This window comes from Canis aureus, chromosome 4 (genome assembly GCF_053574225.1).
Source record: "Canis aureus isolate CA01 chromosome 4, VMU_Caureus_v.1.0, whole genome shotgun sequence".
NCBI lineage: Eukaryota > Metazoa > Chordata > Mammalia > Carnivora > Canidae > Canis > Canis aureus.
The window spans coordinates 31261982-31282396 of record NC_135614.1 but is presented as its reverse complement, the minus strand read 5'-3'; positions in this window follow the sequence as shown (position 1 = coordinate 31282396).

The following is a 20415-nucleotide window of genomic DNA, read 5'->3' as shown; positions in this document are numbered from 1 at the left end:
TTTAAGGAATGATATAGACATGGAAACATAAATGCCAGGAAGAGGCTTCTAAAAAAAAAAAAAAAAAATCTGCTTTTGGTTATCACATACCTTTCCTGAGGCCTAGTTGTTTAAATCAGAAAAGGGGGGGGGGGTGATGAGGAATGCTGGTTTCATTAAAAAGACATTATCTTGTCATATCAGTTCTGTACATTTTTTAGAAGTCTCAAGTGCCCTGGAGAGATGGTTTCTGGGTCATGGAGGCCACCAGACACTGTGCCCCCCCAGTATGGATGAACTGCATCTGTCCACCCAATGAGCACAGGGTCCCCCAGGCTCAGGCTATGAGGGCACTCATAGAGAGCTGGGGGTGGAAGGACAGGCTCAGAGGGCTCTGGCGCTCAGTAAAGCCCAGGCCACTCTGGTGCTGGGGCTTGACAGCAAGAGTCTGTGAGTGTCGGCTAATCACAGGGGGAGTTGCTGTGGCTCTAGGGTGGGGAGCAGTCTGGTTTGGAGCACTCCCCACCAGGTCTGGGCACAAGAGGGAAGAGGTAGAATGGGGTGAAAAAAGAGATGAAACTTTTTTTCTCAACATTTTTCTAGGCCTGGTAATTTTTGGTTAGATGTGAATTCTATCTTCTTGCGTGTTGGATATTTTTATTCTTATAAATATGTTTGTGCTTTGTTTCTGGACGTCATTTAGGTGCTTGGAAATAGTTGCATCCTTTCCAGTCTTGCTTCTGAGAAGCTTTGTTAGGTGGGACCAGAAGAGAGTGGGGTCTAGGGCTGCTAGATTTGCCCCACCATCAAGGCAACACTCTCTGGGTGTACTGCCCAGTGTCAAGTGAGAAAATGATGAGAATTTTCGTTTTGGTTGTGGAAAGATACATTTTTAAATTGTATTTTTAAACCACTTTATTGAGGTAGGATTGGCAGCAAGAGAAATCATTCCCCTCTCTCTTCAAGCCATGGGTAGGCCCTCTCATTATTCCAGAGACTCTTACCTTAGCTTATCTCTTCCTCATACCCAGGCATTTATTACTCAGCTGAAGACTCAGGGGGACCCTCCCGAGGTATCTCTTGACTCCCAGCTCCTCCTCCTTATTCAAGGGCTTCACGTATATTCTCCCTCCTTGCGATGTAGCTTGTAAACAGTCGTGAGGCAGTGCCCAGGTGCAGCTGTAGGGAGCACCCTGTGTCCGGTTTCTCAGAGCTCACTGTGCTTTGCTGCCTTATGTTCACGGTCCTAACGCTTATTGTTTTATGTGTTTTGTGCTGGTTTTTCACTGTTTCACATGTGAGGGTAAGTCCTGGCCTTCTAGTCCATCTCTGCCTGAAACCAGAGTTCAAACGCCACAGACTTTTTCTCATAAAAATAGTGGTTCCTTTTTGCTTTCTAAACTTGCCTCATTTGGTGAAATGTAATGTGATTACCTTCTGAGAAGAATTTGGGAGGTTCTGGAGGTATCTGATGACTTCTATCTGTTACCTGGTTTGGAACCAGGCAGAAGGGGCCAAGTGAGAATCAAGGAAATAACTTTATAGATGCTAAAACTACATCAGAGAGGATACTTTGGACACCAGGCTGAGGCTCAGTATCCTATTCCTTTTGGCTAGTTTGAAGCAAAGCAGCTGGAAGACCATAGTTGTCTGTGTCCGCTGGACAGCCTGCCTGTTGGGCGTCTCATGTGGAGGACAGAGGCATGGTGGGGCTGTGGCCAGTTCTGATCCCTGAGAGTTTCAGGAGCAAGAGCTCAGAGGCCAGGTTTACCCCCAACCTTCGTTCTCTTGGAATAACAAAGAGAAGGGACAGCAATTGCCTGGCTTCCTCTTCTGCTTCACCCTTCTCTCCTGGGATATGACACCATATCAGCATTATTTTGGCTGAAATACATGACTGAAAGCCCTGGCTGGGAAGAAGCTGACAATACTGATCCATTGTCTCCCATGAGAAGTCCAGAGAATGGGCAGCCCACAAACGTGATCAATCAGGGCTCCCTCCCTCTGGGCTCTGCCTTTCTACTTGCCCTTGGGTTCATCCTCAGGCTGATCCTAGTGAGGCTGCAGTAAATAATGCCAGGTGCCATATTCCAACACAGCAGCATCTTGTGGAAGTAGAGGGGAGAGTCTTCCTGGGGTTTTTATTTATTCCTAGCACCTCCCTGGCAGACTTGCCTTCCTGTCTCACTGATTGTGATTGCGTTCGACACTTATCTCTAATTTCATTTACAGCGAAGATAAGGAGTCATCACCCGAAGTACTTACACTGTCATCATCTTACTGATTCACTGATTTATAGATTCATTTATTTTCAATCGACACCAAAGGGTCACATGTGGTTACCAGGGTGGGGCTAGTGAGGCACCTAGGGTGCCAAATGGAAGCGCAGGTTCTTCAGTTGACAGGAACCTGAGGATGAGAGCCTCTTAAAAATTTTGCTACCAAGGCACCCTGTCTGCCTTGCCCCAGTCCTGGCCCTGCAGGACTTTATTTACTGTGGGAAACAAGCATAGGGCCTGACCTCTGCCCTGCAGAGCTTTTGTATAGTTGGCAATCACATACTATAGGCACTAACTGGAAGTACAAATAGAAGCTAAGAATTTAGAGGAGAATATGACTTGAAAAGGAGAGCATTTCAAAATAAACTTTGAAGGAGAAATAAGAACACATAAAACCCACAGAAATCTGAAGGAAACTGGACCAAAGAGAGATGGCTAGGAACCGGGGAGGGCTTGGTCACGAACCTCCCAGGTCTGGGCTTGAGACCAGGAAGCGACATGTGGGAAGAGACTCGAGATGGCTTTTGGGACTCTTCCCAGTTTCCATTATGGATGTGGAGGTGAAATTCAGGTTGTGTGGTTAAGGGTGTGGGTTTTGGTAAAGGAAGGGCAGGAGATTGATGTTGTCTTTTAAAGGAATTTGGTGATGAAGAGAGAGTGACCTGAGGGTGTATGGCCGGGTTGCACAGGGATTCTCTCCACGGGAGAAGTGAGGTTCTGCTTATGCTCTGGCAATAGGAAAGCTGGCAAGCCGAGACGTAGAGAGTGGAGGTGGGACTCAGGAGGGTCCGAGCAGGAGTCCAGGAGTACGAGATGGGGGATACAACTAAGAGGGAGAAGAACACTTTCAAAATGGTGTTTTCTTCCAGGAGGGGGAAAATGGAGAAAAAGATATTTTAAGCAGAAAGGATGGACATGTGGGTAGGGGAGCAGTGCGCTGTCTGCATTCTCTCCTTCGGATCCTTTCAGTAAAGGAGCAAAGGGCAGAGGTTGGTCAGGTACTTGAGTGAGGGTGCATTTAAAACATGTGCTGGGGGAATGGACCCCAAAATGACTGTTGGACAACTCTGTGGGCCCACTGCAAGTTCACTCATTCAAAGCACTTGATGGGTGCATACTGTACCTCTCAGTTCCCTCATCTGGACCATAAATATAGTCCCCTAATAGTGCCTGCCTCTTAGGATTGTTCTGCAGATGACATGACTTAACTCACTGAAAGCTTTCTCAGCAGTGCCTCGTACTTAGTAAGCACTCAGAGAGTGAAGTTGCTGCTGTTGATGCTGTCTCGCTGTCTCGCATGCCAGGTGCTATGACAGTAAGGGCGATCTTCATCAGAGTTCTTCAGTCCTGTTCTCCAGGGGCCTGTAACAAACTCAGAGGGACAGCAGCATCTGTGGGCAATGGAGGCACCTTAGAACTGAGGATTGGTAGACTGTCACAGGACCATGGGGGTCTGGGGTCAAGCGTGAGCAGCAATGGAGTGTGTGGCTCTCCTGCTCGCCGTTCATTGAATGACACCACTTCACTCTAGGTGAGAAGTCGAGTGACCTTGTTCAAAAAGCAGATTCCCAGCCAGGGAATGGTGGGGGATCGGGAGGCTCAAGGTAGGAGAGGAGACAGCAGGGGCCATAACTCATGGGAAATGAGTCTGTGAGAGTTTGGCCCAGCCAAGAAGTTAGTGTTAAGGAAGGGCTGTGGCCCTAACAAGGAGCTTGACTATAAATTAGGAACGAGGTCAATGCCCATTGTCCAGGTTAGGCACCTACTTACTATAGAGACTGGAATAAGACAGAAGGGGGCTTATTACTGGGTGGGAAGGGGAGGGGACTGACAGCACTTCTTCATGCCAGAAGCTCTACCGAGAGTCCATGGGATCATGGGGGATTAGCCTGGGTTTGAATGTGTGGGGAAACGAAGTTTCAGGAAGTAGCTGTTCAGAATTATTCATTAATGAGCCTTGGGGTGGGCCTTGTTGCCCAGTGCTGTCTGACGTAACTGCTGAAGGTATTTGGGTAGAGTAAGAGCTTTGGAAAATAACCATGTCTAGAATAGAGTTGACTTTATTCTATCCTCTATCTATCTATCTATCTATCTATCGGAGAGAGTGTGAGCACAGGGAGGGGCAGAGAGAGAATCCCCCAACCAGGCCCCATGCTCAGTGCAGAACCTGATGCGGGGTTTGATCCCATGACCGTGAGATCATGACCTGAGGCGAAATCAAGAGTTGATGCTCTACCGACTGACCTCCTCAGATGCCCCGACTTAATTTTTTTAGAAGCCTTTTCCCCCTCCTCAGTTATTTAGTATGAAAGGTAGCTTCATTATTGTCCAGGTGCCCAATCTATAATGTGGGAGTCATCCTTGACTCTTCTGTGGTTGTCATACTTCAAGCCCAATATATGGAGCCTGATACTTGCTCTTTTTTCTGTCATGTTCCAAAGCCATAGGTAATAGGTTTCTTAGTCACTTTGCAGGTGTCACTGGTATCCACTAACTTGTCAAAATATAAAAGATCAACTTATATAACATTATTCAGAATCATGTGCCAGCTACCTCCAGATTAAAGATTATAAGGATTTATCCCAGTTGCAATTAATGACCATGCACCCTTTACCTAGTTCTCCCCATTTCGACAAATCTGTTTGACCTAGCTTCCCATCTGAGGACTTAGCTAGTTTCTGAGAGCACAACCCAATATGAGAAGAGGGCAGTGCCTTTGAGAATCGCTCTTCCAGATGGTGAGCCCAGGGTATAGGCAAGAGGGTAAATAAGGATGTAAGCTCCAAACGACCAGTTTGGTAGGCTGTTGTATTAACTTCTTACACAGAAGTCACTTAGAGCTTCACAGATGTGAAAGACTCAGAATGAAACATACCCACAAAAGAGCAAAGATATAGAATTGATGGTGGGTGGGCAGGAGGAAAAATGTGAGCAGAGCAATGAAGACAGGAATGCCTGCAGGAAACTTGAAGAAGAGTAGGTCTGAGCAGGGATCTAGAGAGAGGGAAGTTCAGGGAAGCCAGTTTGGACCGGGTCGTGAAGCACATTAAATCCCAAGCTAAGTGTATTCCCAAGCGTATGGGAATGGAAATGAGATCTGGAAGGAAGAGCTTTGCTGGGAACAGGGTGGGGGGGGAGGGGGTGGGAGGGGGGAGTGGCATCTGTCACAAAGCAATGTCTTAAATTGTTTTAAGTGATGGTGTTTAAGATGCTTTAGACTTAGGATGCTAATTTTTTTTAATTCGATTTGCCAACATATAACACCCAGTGCTCATCACAACATATGTCCTCCTTAAGGGCCTAGGATGCTATCATCATAGACTAGGCCTAGGGTAATGAAGGCCTGAGCCTGGTTTGTGGCCATGGAAAATCATTCTACAAACATTTATTAGGTATCTATTTTTTTAAAGATTTTATTTATTTATTCATGAGAGACACAGAAAGAGGGAGGCAGAGACACAGGCAGAGGGAGAAGCAGGTTCCCTTCAGGGACCTGATAAGGGACTTGATCCCAGAACTCCAGGATCACGCCCCGGGCCGAAGGCAGGTGCTAAACCGCTGAGCCACCCTGGGATCCTAACATTTTAATTTCTTAAGAAAGGGACCTTCTTTTTCTTTTCTTTTTATTTTTTTTAACTTCCTAGGAAATTTAAAAAAAAATAGTCAAGGATGGACCACTGAGAGTACAAATCAAACAAAACCACAAGCTTTTAACATTTTGTGAAAGTTTCACTAAACCAAGAATTCCGATATTAGCCATATGCTGAATCAAGTTTGTTTCTAATTGTGTACTAAATTGTAACTTTCTGCTACCACTAGATGTCACAAAGATTCAGTTTTTAAGAGCCCTACCTCTTGAAGCTTTAAAAGATTTCTTTTTTTTTTTGTGCAGAAATAAGGTTTTCTAGTATTCACAAGTATAATGAGCCTTAAAATTAGTATTATGAAATAATTTAAATATGCACAAGAGCACACAGAATAATACAAGCAATATCTTTTACTCCAACTCAGATTTAACATATGTTATTTATTATTTATTCTATTTGACAGGTTTTTTAAAATAAAATCTTACTTAGAGTTGATGTGGTTTGTCCTCCTCCACCCCATCCCACCCTCTCATTTCTTTTGCCCACAGATAACCATTATCATAAGATCAGCAGATGTACTTTCCAGCTATACACCCCTGATATTTTCAGACAAAAGTTTATGTATTTATCCAAAAATAGCGTAGATTTTGGGTGAGATTTTAACTTCATGTTAAATGGCATCATGATGTTAAATGCAGTCATTCTGCAACTTGCTTTTTCTCACTCAGCATTATATTTTCAAGATTTATCCCTGCCGATCCATGTGTATCTCACGTATTTCAACTGCTGTATAATATACTGTTGCACCTACTCACTTACTGGCAACTGTTTACACTGTTTTAAATGCTTTATTTTTTTATACGGGCATCCTGTACACATCTCGCTGGGCAAATGTGTGCATCTGAGGAAATTTCGGAGGGTCTGCGTACCGCCCCTTGACTGTCAAGGGTAAATTCTGTCCTAGTAAAGCCCAGAAATGTCAGGCCACCTCCCCAGAGAATGTATCGAGAACCATGTCCCCAGTGCTCTGGCCATGGTGTCCCATTGAAACAGGTGAGAGCCGATGGGTGAGAGTTTCTCCAGGGCGGTGGTTCTGGAACAGGAGCATGCATCGGAATCTGCTGGAAGCTTCTTCAAATGCACCCCGAGCTCCCTGGCAGTGCTGCTGCCCAACAATCACACGCTAGACGACACATGCTTGGGCAGCCGAGGCCAGCCTGTGCTCTTCCCAGTGTCCCCTCCCCAGCTCCCAGACAATGCCGGGTGGCTTTCCGAAGTGGCCACGTGAGTTGCCTGCATGCTCCTACTGGCGGGGCAGGGGGGCTCCCCTTGTGCCATTTACTTTCCAGTCACTGGTAACGTCACCTTGAACGTGTCTGGCCATCACAGCTGCCTAATATGGTAGCTCCTTGACGGTCAGCTCGTGGTCGCCCTGATTATTAGTGAGGTTGCAAGCTTTTCCGTGTTTATGAGACAATGGGCTCGCTCTTCTGGGAATTGTGTGTTCATATTATTTGCTTCCATTCGCTATTGATTTGTTTGTCTTTTTCTTATTGACTTTCTTTGTTGGTTATATGTGTTGGGAAATCTCTCAGGTGGTGGGTTGTCTTTTAACTTGGTTTATGGTGTTTATTGTTGGGCCAAAATGTTATGTTTTTCTTTCAGTTAAATGAACCACTCTTTTCCCGCTTATTTTTTGTGCTTAAAAAAAAAAAATCCAAAAAAAAAAAAAATCCTAAGAAATTAATGAAACATTACTCATTCCAGACTGATTGAAAGAATCATCTTTAAAAATTATTTTCAAAAAGAGTTTTCAAATTAATTTCTCTCAAGTATAGTTAGTAATCAAACTGGCAACCGAAAAATAAGGTAAAGCATGATTTTACCATTTGTATTGAATAATAAAAACAATTCTAGTTTTCATTACTTGTACTTGGTGATAATGCAGACATGATATTTAAAGTGCTAAGAACGAACCGATTGCAACCTAAATATCACAACATACTTCTCCTCCAGCTAATGTGTTTGGCCTTTTAATTTAATGATTAAACACTTTCTTCAAGGAGATAGGAAGAAGAGCTTTTTGGTCAGAAGACTCCAAAGTCTAATTAATTAGCACAGGAGACGTTACCAGGTGGGAGGTGTGCAGCGAGTGACTTTCAGCACAGCGAGGCTGATGATGGTGGGCAGATGCGATTTTATGAGTCGTAAGAAAGGCTGACTCACTTCAAAATATCTCCCTGGGCTCCCCCTGGCTAGAGCAATATCAATTAAATATTTATTTGCATCAACACTATTTTGAAATTCAGTTAACTGCCATGTGATGGCTCATTCGTTGTGTGCCACGCATGGTATGCAAAAAAATACTTAGCACTATGTCTAATCCCTCCATAAGGTAGATATTATTTCCACTTTACAGAAGCCAAAATAGATGTTTAGGGAGTTATTTAAGCTTCTGAGGTTCTCACAGCTGATCAGTTGAGAGAACTGATAGGCAAACCCAGATTTTTCTGGCTTTAAAATTGTTCTCAGTACCACTGTGTTCTGTAGGTATCATTAGTTATTCGTATTTTAGGGTAAAGTAGCCTCAGCCATTTTTGCTAAACCATGAAACTAGTGGAATTGGATATGCTAGGGGAATAGCTGTGCAGGTGGGCTGGTGCTGGAGGCTTTGGACTTGGCCATAACACCTTCTGAGAGCCTGAAGAGCTGGTACCTTCAGACAGCCCCAGGGCGGGGGTGGTGGGCAACCAGACGAGAAGTTCACATGCTCTGCCCCTTTTTCCTGGGTAGTGCTTCCCCCCCACCCCCCAGTTTTAATTTCTTATAAATTACTCGAGAATTTTGTAAAAGTATAAATTCTAATTCCTAAATCAAGGGCGGAACCCCAGATTCTGCATTTGCTAACAAGTGGGCAGGGGATGCTGAGGCTGCTAGTTTGGGAACCACACTGAATGTCAAGGGCCTAGCTGGTACTTCGGAGTGTGTGGTGGAGGATGTACGGGAGAGGAAAGGAGAAGTGGTTAGCCACTCGGAGGGCAGAGCAGCTGCACAGCAGTTCTGAGGAAGGTGGTGGAGGGCTGCGTGGGTGGGAGGGTGGGTGGGTGGTGGACACAGTGTGGCCGGCAGTGCCTTCGGCTCATGCTGTGGATTCTGAGCCCAGGCAGAAAGCGAGCAGTGTCACCTTCTCCTTTATGGCATCTGATGATTGATTCACTGGACACAGAGCTGCAGTGCTCGTGATCCTTATGGCTTCAAAGCCACACTGAGGAGTGGAGTTAGGGATGTGTTTGCTGCATCATCCAAGGACCCTTTGGGAATAGTTCTGGAGCATTCAGTAGCAGGCTTTCTGCAAATGAAGCAAAGAGAGACTCTTTTTCTAAGCTCGGGCAGCAGGAAGCATTAGAGTAGCTGGCAGCAATAAGTAACCACAATTTGTTGGTTATTACTTTTTATTATCTTGAATTAGGAAAAAATACGTATGATACGGCTCCCATTCACATTGCTGGCCGTGAGTTGGCCTAGGTTATTTGACTCAATATTTTTCTACTTTAAAAATACTCAAAGTCATTCTACAGCAAAGCTATTATTAACCAAGTAGAGGATTCCGTGGAAGTATCCACAGTTGGTGATTTCCATCTAAAGACAGTTGGGCTTGTGTAATCCACCCCTGCCTTCCCCGCCACCCCCGCCCCTCAAGGTAAGTCTATGTTCAGAGACAAACTAACCAATCACATGCTGCCCTTCCATCCCACCCAACTTCTTGCTTTGTCCTCTGACACTACTGGCTAGTTTTAAACACACCCACGTTGGCTCCATTTTTACTTCGGTTGGATATTTACCTTGATTAGCGTGTTTGCTTATGTTTAAAATGAGTGCTGTTTATTTAGTGATGACAGCCTTCAGAATATGTATATTTAATATAGAATCCCATATTCATAGAAATCCTCAGAAATTGCTGCATTTATCAGGGTCTGGGACTCTTTTCGTATGTTTATGTTTATAAACAATGCCTACTTTCAACTTTCTGGATGCTCATTAAATACATCCTGACCTGTTGAGCAAGACGTTTACTTGGAAGAGGCCTGGGGAATGCACATAAAAGGCAGTAGTAGTATTTGGAGGGTGGGGGATTAGTGCAGGGCGCTGAGAGCACCCAGTTCTCCAGAGGGCACCAGCACCCATTCACCTGCTAGCAGTGCCTAAGACATCCTGGGAACACACCATGTCATCATGACTCTGCCCTGGCATCTCGCCCACTCCCCCGGGGCCAGAAACTTGGATAACAGCCTGGAGTCCTCCCACCACCCGGCTTCCTACAGCCAGCATGGTATCAGGTCCCGCCTCCGCTTTGGACTATGCCACCCGGTCCCCGATGCCAGGGTGGCTCGACCTCGTCCGCTCCCCACACGACAGCAGCAGCAGCTAGCAAAAACAGTTTTGGTAAAAAGCCTACACATCCATTACACGCCCCATCGCCACACACTTTGCTTGAGAATCTTCCCTGGCTTCCCCCCGCCATCAGGAAAACGTCAGATTGTCCTTGTAGGACCCACAGAGCAATGTGCCACCTGGCCTTGGCCACCTACCACCTCCCGTCTTCCCTCTTAATTGTCCATATTCTGGCCTCACTAACCACTTGAAATGTCATGAAGATTTCCTGCTCTCCCGAGCTTATGGGCTTCAGTAAATGTCCTTCCTGTTGCCTGGAACATTCTCTGCCGGCGTCACGTGGGACATTTGTTCTTGTTATTACTGTGGAGGGCCTACTGTGTTCCTGGCATGCAGTAGGTGTTTACTCTAGGGAATGAATGAGTGGAATGTGAGGGTGGGGGAGTGGGTGCATGTGTGGACCCCTGTATGACTAGGGTGCCCCTGCCCTACCTGTGTGGCCACCGCCGAGACAGCACCCAGCAGGGCATGATGCTTCCCAAACACCCCTTGTCCCCCAGCAGGTCTGCCTCACGGGGAGCCGGCGCAAAGCCTCAACCAAGACTCGGGGCAGTTGTTCTGCTCCAGCCAAGAGGCTGGGCCTCCTACTACGAAATCAGCCTTATTTGGCTCCAGAGCCAAGCCTTATGCCCCTCTTTGGAGATCCTGCTCCTTGGTCATCAAATCTGCCAGATTGTACAGTCTTCAGCTCAGGCCTTTCACTTCTCACAGATTTTTCTTCCATAATGAAGACTCAGGAAGATCATTTTTAACTTTGCAAGTGCCAACCTCTTCCTTCTATGGCTTAACAACCTCTCACTGTTGTTTGTTACATTTTCCTCTGTGCTATACGCTCCCTGATGGCAAGAATCATAGCGGGTTTTCTGTGCTCTTAGTATTTCCGGAGACTAGAGCAGTGCCTGGGACATAGCAGGTGCTCAGTAAACAGTTCAGGGAGTGACATGAATGAATACAGGCATGAATGGGGCAAGGCAAATATTTCATTGTTTTTTTTTAAAGAAAAAAATTAGAGTGGTTTTACATTTACAGAATTATTACAAAGATTGTACAGAGTTTCTGTATACCCTGCACCCAGTTTCCCCTGTGATTAACATCCGACAGCGTCCCGGGGTCTTTTTCCTGAGCTCTGTCTGTGGTCTTTCCAGTTGTTTTCCATGCTGGGACTCCGCTTTTCGGTCCTTTGTCCAGGCAGGTGGGTTTCAGGTATGGACTCTGCTGTGCACCTTGCATGACTGTGCCTGCATCTGGGGCCAGGCGGCGGGAGGCACAGCAATGGGGATCATTTCCCACTTTCTTGAGAATCACAGCTCCTCCAACCAGAGGCAGAGATCCCCCTCCCTCAGAACTTTGGGTGCTTGCAGGCTCCCATGGCCAACTTTATCACCACTGAATTATCTGGGAGCTGGAGCTCAAGAGAACAGAAGAAAAGAAAAGACAGAGGATTTCCCTCCACTTTCTCAGAAAAAAGTGCTCTGCAGTCAGAGAAAGAGGGCCCCTCCTGGAGCTTTATCTGTGTGCCTGAGTGCCCGCAGAGCTTTCTCTTTGGTTTTGCACACCTTTGGGTCCAGGATATGGGATTAAAAAAAATGGGAACCTCACAGCCTTGCCAATGGTACTGTGAATTTTGGGCTTCTCCTCTTTGCCTATTTTTCAGAGTCCTCAAGTAGCTACTCCATGCATGCTGGCCAGGTTTGATGGCTGCACTCAATGCCAGAGGCAGGGTGGAGTATGCTGTGCTTATTCCATCCCATCTGCAACTGCGACCCTGCAAGTCTAATTAACTTTAAAACCTGTATCTCAATAATACATACAGGCACTATACCTACATAAATGTGTGGATATATTTCCTTTGAAAGAAAATACACCATGATAATTATCTATGAATAGGAGGATCATAGTATTTTTTCCTCTCTTTTTCAAATTTTCCCCACAGTTACCATAAATTACACCAGAATAAAACCTAGTAAATGTTAATTTTTTATTTTTTTTAAAGATTGATTTATTTATTTTAGAGAGAGAAAGAGGGGAGGAGGAAAAGAGGGAGAGAGAATCCTAAGCAGACTCCCTGCTGAGTGCTCAGGCCATCATGGGGCTCAATCTCATGACCCTGAGATCATGACCTGAACCAAAATCAAGAGTCAGATGTTCAACCAACCGAGCCACTCAGGTGTCCCTAAATGTTTTTTTTTTTTTAACGAAGCCTATTTAATACAATTGAACATTATAGTTAGAAGTTTATAGCACCATTTAACACAAAACATTTTTCTTTTGTTTCTATATTAGAAACCAGCCCTAGAAAATGCAGAGGTTTGGAATATTCTATTGTTTTCCCCTTTGGGAAACATTTTGCCAGTATCAGATACTATTTTGATGACTATAGATTTTTTTATTTTTTTCAAGATTTTATTTATTTATTCATGAGACACACAGAGAGAGGCAGAGACACAGGCAGAGGGAGAAGCAGGGGAGCCTGATGCGGGACTAGATCCTGGAACTCTGGTATCACGCCCTGAGCCAAAACCAGACAGGCTATAGCTTTCTTTTTTCTTTTTAATTTTTTATTTATTTATGATAGTCACACAGAGAGAGAGAGAGGCAGAGACACAGGCAGAGGGAGGAGCAGGCTCCATGCATCGGGAGCCCGATGTGGGATTCGATCCCGGGTCTCCAGGATCGTGCCCCGGGCCAAAGACAGGCGCGAAACTGCTGCGCCACCCAGGGATCCCAGGCTATAGCTTTCTAGTATGTTTTGAAGTTGGAAAATATGAGTCCTCCAACTTTATTTTCCCTTTTCAAGATTTTTCTGGTTATTTGAGTTCCTTTGTAATTCCATATTAATTTTAGGATAAACTTACATTTTTGAAGAAGAGGCTGCTGAAATTTTCATAGAGATTGCATTGAATCTGCAGATTACTTTCTGCAGTATGTCATTTTAATATTTCCTAACAATCCATGAATATGAGATGTTTTTTTTTTGTTTTTGTTTTGTTTTTTTTGAGATGTCTTTTCAATAACTTTGGTTTTCTTCATTTCAGCAATGTTTTGTAGTTTCTAGTGTATAAGTCTTGAACCTCCATAGTTAAGTTTCCTAAGTATTTTATTCTTTCTGATGCTATTGTAAATGGAATTTTAATTTCCTTCTCAAATTGTTCATTGGTAGTGTATAGAAATCAACTTATTAAAAAAAAAAAAAAGAAATCAACTTATTTTTGCGTATTGACTGTATATATACCCTGAAACTTTGCTGAATTAGTTTATAAGCTCTAATAGTTTATTTCCTGTGGATTCCTTAAGATTTTTTATGTACAGGATCATGTTATCTGCAAATAAATAGCTTTACTTCTTCCTTTTCAATTTCAGTGTCTTTTATTCTTTTTCTTGCTGATTTGCTCTGGCTAGAACATATGCTATAGTGTTGAAGAAAAGTGGTGAAAATAGGCATCCTTGACTTGTTCCTGGTCTTAGTAGAAAAGCTTTCACATAGTTACCATTGAGTATGATGTTAGCTGTGTGTTTTTCATAAATGCCCTTTATCGTGTTGGGCAAGTGTCCTTCTAGTCCAATTTTGTTGAGTATTTTTATCATACAAGAGAATTGTATTTTTCAAATGCTTTTTCTGTATCAAGTAAGTCGTTTGTCCCTCCCCTCCTTTATCCAATCATTTATAGAGTATTACATTGATTTTCAGATTTGAACCATCCTTGCATCCATGGGATAAATCCTCTTCGGTCATGATGCGTAATCCTTTTAATTCATTGCTGAAGTTTATTTGCTATCATTTTGTGGAGGATTATTTCATCTATATCCATAAGAGATATGGGTCTATCATTTTCTTCTGTTATCTTTGTCTGACTTTGGTATCGTTATAATTATAGATGTCCTAATAGAATGAATTAGGAAGTATTGCCTCCTCTTTCATCTTTTGGAAGAGTTTGAAAAGGACTAGTGTTAATTCTTCTTTAATTAAATACTTAGGGGAATTCATCAATGAAGTCATCTGGTCCTGAGATTTTTGTTGGAAGGTTTTGATTGCTGATTCAGTCTCTTGACCTGTTATAGTTCCTTTTAGATTCTCTATTGATTTTGAGTCATTCATATTGTGTGTGCTTCTAGAAATTTGTTCATTCCATGTAGGTTATCTAATTGGTATGCAGTTGTTCATAGTATTCTCTTATAATCCCTTTTATTTCTGTAAGGTCTGTAGTAATGTCATCACCTCTATTTCTGATTTTAATGAAGTCTTCTTTCTTTGGTATCTTTTGGTCCATTGAGCTAAATGTTTATCAGTTTTGTTGACTTTTTTCCCAAGAACCAAGTCTTCATTTTGTTGATCTTCTTGTCTTTCTATTCTCTATTTCGTTTATCTCTGTTCTAGTCTTGATTATTTTCTTCCTCTGCTAGCTTTGGGTTTAACATGTCCTTTTTCTGTTATTTAGGTATAAAACAGAGTTAACATGTTCTTTTTTGGTCTCAGTTATTTAGGTATAAAACTGAGTTATTGATTTAGGATCTTTTTTTTTTTTTAAGTATAAGCATTTACAGTTGTAAATTTCCCTCTGAGCACTGCTTTTGCCGCATGCCATAAGTCTTGATGTGTTGGGTCTTAATTTTTCTTCACATCAGCGTATTTTCTAATTTTATTTGTGATTTCTTTTTGATCCATTTTTGTCCAAGATTGTGGAGGTTAAGTTTTTTATATTGTAAATTTTCTAGGTTTTCTTCTGTTACTGATTTCTAGCTTCATTCCATTATGGTCAAAGAAGATACTTTGTATGCTATCAATCTTTTCAAATTTATTGAGAGTTTGTCATATGGTCTACCCTGGAGAATGTTCCATGTGCGCTTGAGAAGAATGTATATTCTGTTGTTTGGTGGAGTTTTCTATATATATCAGACAAGTCTAATTGATTATTAGTGTTGTTCAAGTCCTCTGTTTCCTTATTGATCTTCTATATATTTGTACTATCTGTTATTGGAAACAGGATATTGAAATCTCCAGCTATTTCTACCTTCAGTTCTGTGAGTTTTAACTTCATATATTTTGGAACTTTGTTGTTAGGTGTGTTTAAAATGGTTATATCTTCTCAACTAATTGATTTTTTAATTAACAGGTAAAGCCTTTATTTCTATCTTATAATAATTTAAATTCTATTTTGTCTGATATTAGGGGTAGCCACCCTGGGTCTGGTTACTATTTAATTGGAATATCTTTTTCCATCCTTTCACTTTCAAATTATTTGTAGGTTTGGTTCTAAAGTGAGTCTCCTGTAAGAGTATTTAGTTGGAGTTTGTTTAATTTTTAATCCATTCCACCTTTTAATTGGGAGAGTTTAATCCATTTGAATTTAAAATAATTGTGGATGGGAAAGGACTTCTGCCATTTTGCTGTTCATTTTCTATATGTTGTATTTTTTTGTTCCTCTAATTCTCCATTACTGCCTTTCTTGTGATTGACCTTTTTTCCTCTTGTATGATTTTTATTCTTTTCTTGTTTCTTTTTCTGTATATATTTTAGTTTTTTCCTTAGTGGTTACTCTTTGGATTATAAGTAGCATCTTAAAAACTATCAAGCTTGAATTAAAACCAACATAGTCTCAGTAGTATATGAAAGCACTGCTTCTTTATAGTTCTGCCTCCCCAGCATGTTGTTATTGTCCCAAATTACACATTATATACAGTGTGCCCATTAACAAAGACTTATAATTGGTTCGTACATTTGTCTTTTATTTTATTTTATTTTATTTTTTTATTTATGATAGTCACAGAGAGAGAGGCAGAGACATAGGCAGAGAGAGAAGCAGGCTCCATGCACCGGGAGCCTGACGTGGGATTCGATCCTGGGTCTTCAGGATCGTGCCCTGGGCCAAAGGCAGGCGCTAAACCACTGCGCCACCCAGGGATCCCCGTACATTTGTCTTTTAAATAAAAAGAGAAGAATTACAAATTTTTAAAAACCACAATAATACTGTGTTTTATATTTACCTATGTACCTATGCATGTACCATTATTCTTTCTTTGTATGGCTTTGAGTTACCCCCTAGTGTTCTCCTGCCTGAAGGCTTTCCTTTAACAGTCTGCATGGGGCATGTCTACTGTGACAAACTCCCTCAGGTTTTATTTATCTGTGTGTCTTAACTTTTCCTTCATTTTTTGAGGGATAGTTTTGTTGGATACAGAATTCTTGATTGACAGGGTCCCCTTCAGTGCTTTAAATCTGTCATCCCATTGCTTTCTAGCATCCACAGTTTCTGAAGAGCAATCACTGTTAATATTATAGAGGATTCCTTGTATGTGTTAAGTTGCTTCTCTCTTGCTGCCTGCAAGATTCGTTGTCTTTTGACAGGTTCACTATAATGTGTTTTGTTGTGGATCTCTTTGATTTTTTTCTGCTTGGAGTTTGTTGAGCACCTTGAATGAGTAAAGTGATGTCTCATCACATTTGTAAAGTTTTTAAGTACTATTTCCTCCAGTAGTCTTTCTGCTCTTTTCTCTCTTATCCATCTGGGATCATCATTATGCACATGCTGTTACATTTGATGATATCCCAGATGTCTCTTTGGCTCTGTTCCTTTTTCTTTATTCTTTCCTATTTCTGCTCTTCAGTCTAAGTAATCTTCATTGGCCTGTCTTCATATTCAGTGATTCTTTTGTCTGCCTGAATCTGCTGTTGAACTCCTCTAATGAATTTGTCATTTCTGTTATACTTTGCAGCTCCAAAATTCCTAATTGGTTCGTTTTCATAATTTTTGTCATTTTATAGATATTCTCTATTTGGTAAGAATCCATCCTCCAGGTTTCCTTTAGCTTTTTGTCCAGGGTTTCCTTTATATCTTTGGGGATGTATAAGACAGTTGACTTAAAGTCTTTTTTTTCTTTTTCACTAAAAAAAAAAAAAAAAAAAAAGGCTTGGGCTTCCTCAGGAACTGTTTATATGAGTTTCTTTTTTTCCCTCTGCAAATGGACTATGCTTTTTTTTTTTAAGGATTTTATTTATTCATGAGAGAGGCAGAGACACAGACAGAAGGGGAAGCAGGCTCCCTGCCAGGAGCCAGATGCAGGACTCTATCCTGGACTCTGGGATCACACCCTGAGCCGAAGGCAGATGCTCAACCCCCGAGCCACCCAGGCGTCCCTATCCTTTTCTGTTTCTTTGCATGCCTTAGTAGGTTTTTGTTTTAAAAAAGACACTTTGAATATTTTAATGTGGAAAACTTAGAAATCATATTTTCCCATTTCCTTGGTATTTATTGTTGCTATTTGTTGTGGGTCATCATTTAATATTTTTCTGAGCTATTTTGTTTTCTATATATTCCATGTGTGGCCAATGAAATGTGTGGCCAATTCCATTAACTTAGTAATTAGCTAGCATTTTGACAAAGTTTTCTTAAACACCTGCAGACAAGAAAAGAAAAAGAAAAAAACCCCCACTCTTTTAGTTTCTGCAGAATGCCTCTGTGTTATGGCACTCTTCGTGCTTAGCTGAGCCATCTATAACTCTGCCTTTCCCTTCACTTCTTGTTTGCAGGAACCTGAGACTCAGCCATACGTCTTCTCAGGCCTTTCCTGAGCATCTGTCCAGCCCTGGTCATGTGCTTGGTCTTCTTAATTCCTTGGTATACTTGGTAGCTTTTAAAAAAAATCTCATATTCCCCCATGTATCTCTTTCCGAACCTCTTTCTTTCCAGGCTTTTTGGTTTTTTATTGCTTGTCCCATGTATTGTCCTTTACCTTAGTCTGCTGTGGCCAACACATTTGCCTTGAAATGTTTTTTTAAATATTTTATTTGCTTATTTTAGGGAGAGAGAGAGAGAAAGAAAGAAAGAGCATGACTTGGGAGGGGGAGAGGGAGAGGGAGATAGAGAGGGAAATAAGCTCAGCAGACTCCATGCTGAGTGCAGAGCCCAACATGGGGTTTGTCATGGGGCTGGATCTCACGACCCTGAGATCAGGACCTTAGCCAAAACCAAGAATCAGATGCTTAACTAACTCAGCCACCTGGGTGCCCCATGCCTTGAAATGCTTTTCGCAAATGGCAACTGGGAACCTGCCCCAGCTCTGGGAATGCTGAGTCTGGCAAAACAAAAGCCATCCCTTACACCATCCTTCAGGGAGCTGCTAGACTGGTAAACAAGCAAACAAACAAATACAACCTCAGTTATTTGAGAATAAGGTTTGTTTTGTTTGCTCTTCACTAGCAACCTGCATTGGGAACATGAGCTACTATTTTCATGTACACCATTGGTCTGGAGAGTGTGGAATGAGGTGGGCAATTTAAAATGTAAAGCATTCTCTGACTGCAGTGTGACAGCAATAAGTCTCAGTAATTGCGACAGCCTCTTTCTTTATTAAGCTTCCTATAAATTCTTGACTAGATTCCAGAGTGTTACAAAAGTTGATTCAAAAGATTTTTTTTCCAGGTTATTAGTTGATTTTTGTGGCTGGATAGAAGCTTTGAGTTTTCTAGTCCACCATTTTCAGTGATCTCATTTCCTACTTTTTTCCTTTTTGAATCTTATAATGGATCTTTATATATTCCCAAAAAGTATGTGTTACAAATCTTATTTTATTTTTATTAAAAAGAGATTGTAGGTTATCTTTTGGCCCCCTTTTCACCGAATACTGTTTAAATTCATCCATATTTGTGTGTGTGATGTTGTGGTTAATGTTTTGACTGCTGAATGGTATTCCAGCGTAGGAGTATTTTCAGGAGATTGTTTAGCTCTTACTGTGTAAATATTTTGTTTGCACGCCTTAATTGAGATGAGGTAGTGTAGGAGATGGCTTGTTTTTCCAGGTACCAACTAGCAGGCCATTTTAAGGCACCTAGTATGTGCAGCATGGTACCGGGCTCTGAAGGGTATGTTGGCATGGGAGGGTAGGCCCAGCTGGTGCCTAATTCAAATGTGAGATAAGAAAGGTGGGTACAGAGGTGACTATTTGTGAACACAAAGATGGAAGGAGAGAATTCCAAGGCACCACTGACAAGCTTTGCGGGAAATTAGAGATGGATGGTAAAGGATCAGAAATTGAAACAACCTCTCAGGATCTCAAGTCTCAGAAGCTGGGGTATATGTGTTTGGGGGAAAGGATGATTCTGGGAAGGAAAGCAATGGAGTTTTGGAAAACAACAATGCACAGCAGGATTTACATCGTATGAATGTTTCAGGCTACGTTGTTCTTCAGGTTACTCCTGGATCAAGGTGGAAGTTTTACCTCTTCTCTCTGATTTTGGAATGCTTTTCCTCTAGAGTCTAGCTTGCCTTTTCCTGTCAGGTGGAAACCTTCATTTGCCTCTCTGCATGGCTCCTTGCCACCCTGAGTCCCAGCTCCTGGCTCGCCTGCTTGCCCAGCCCTCCCCACTCCCTGCCCAGGTACCCTGCGCCTCCCAGGTGAAGTTGGGGCAATGCTCCTCTGCACCAGCTCCAAGTCACACCATGTGGCTTCTTGGCTGGTAAAGCCCCCATGGCCTTACCATCTCCTGCTGCCTTTAAAATGCTGGAATTCCTCTGGGGTCCAGCTCAGGTTCTGCTTTCTCCCGTGAAATCTTTCCGTATCCCTTTCTTCCTTTCCAGAACAGCTGTCATATCTGGAGAACTTATTGGGATTTTGTACTCAACCAAAGTCACATATTGTTGAAATGACCTAAAATCTTTAAAAAATGTATAACCTGAATCTATTTATCTTTCTTCCATAAATAAGCTATTCATATTCTAGGATAATATCTGAGGGAAGAGTTTGTGCTTAAATTATTGAGGGCAAAAGCAGTAATCCTGTTGAAAATACTCCATGTGGTTACTCTGCCATTTAAGTTAAGGGAGTTAAGGTTTAGAAATGTTTGCACTTAAACAGCATTTATGAAGTGAATGTGCACTCGACTTGTGTATCAAGAGTTTGAGGTCGTCAAAACTGCCCCCTCTCTGTTGCCTGAGGCATAGCTGTCCGGCAGGGCAGTTGCCGGAGCTGGCCAAGGGCACTATCCAGCCAGGTGCTCGCCACTAGGTCTCTGGGGTCAGGTGCCCTCAAAGCCCCATCATGAAACTGGTCACTGTGGCTTACACATGCTGCTCATTGGAAACATAGCCTTTTGCTTGGTATTTTGCATTCATCTGGTATTTTAA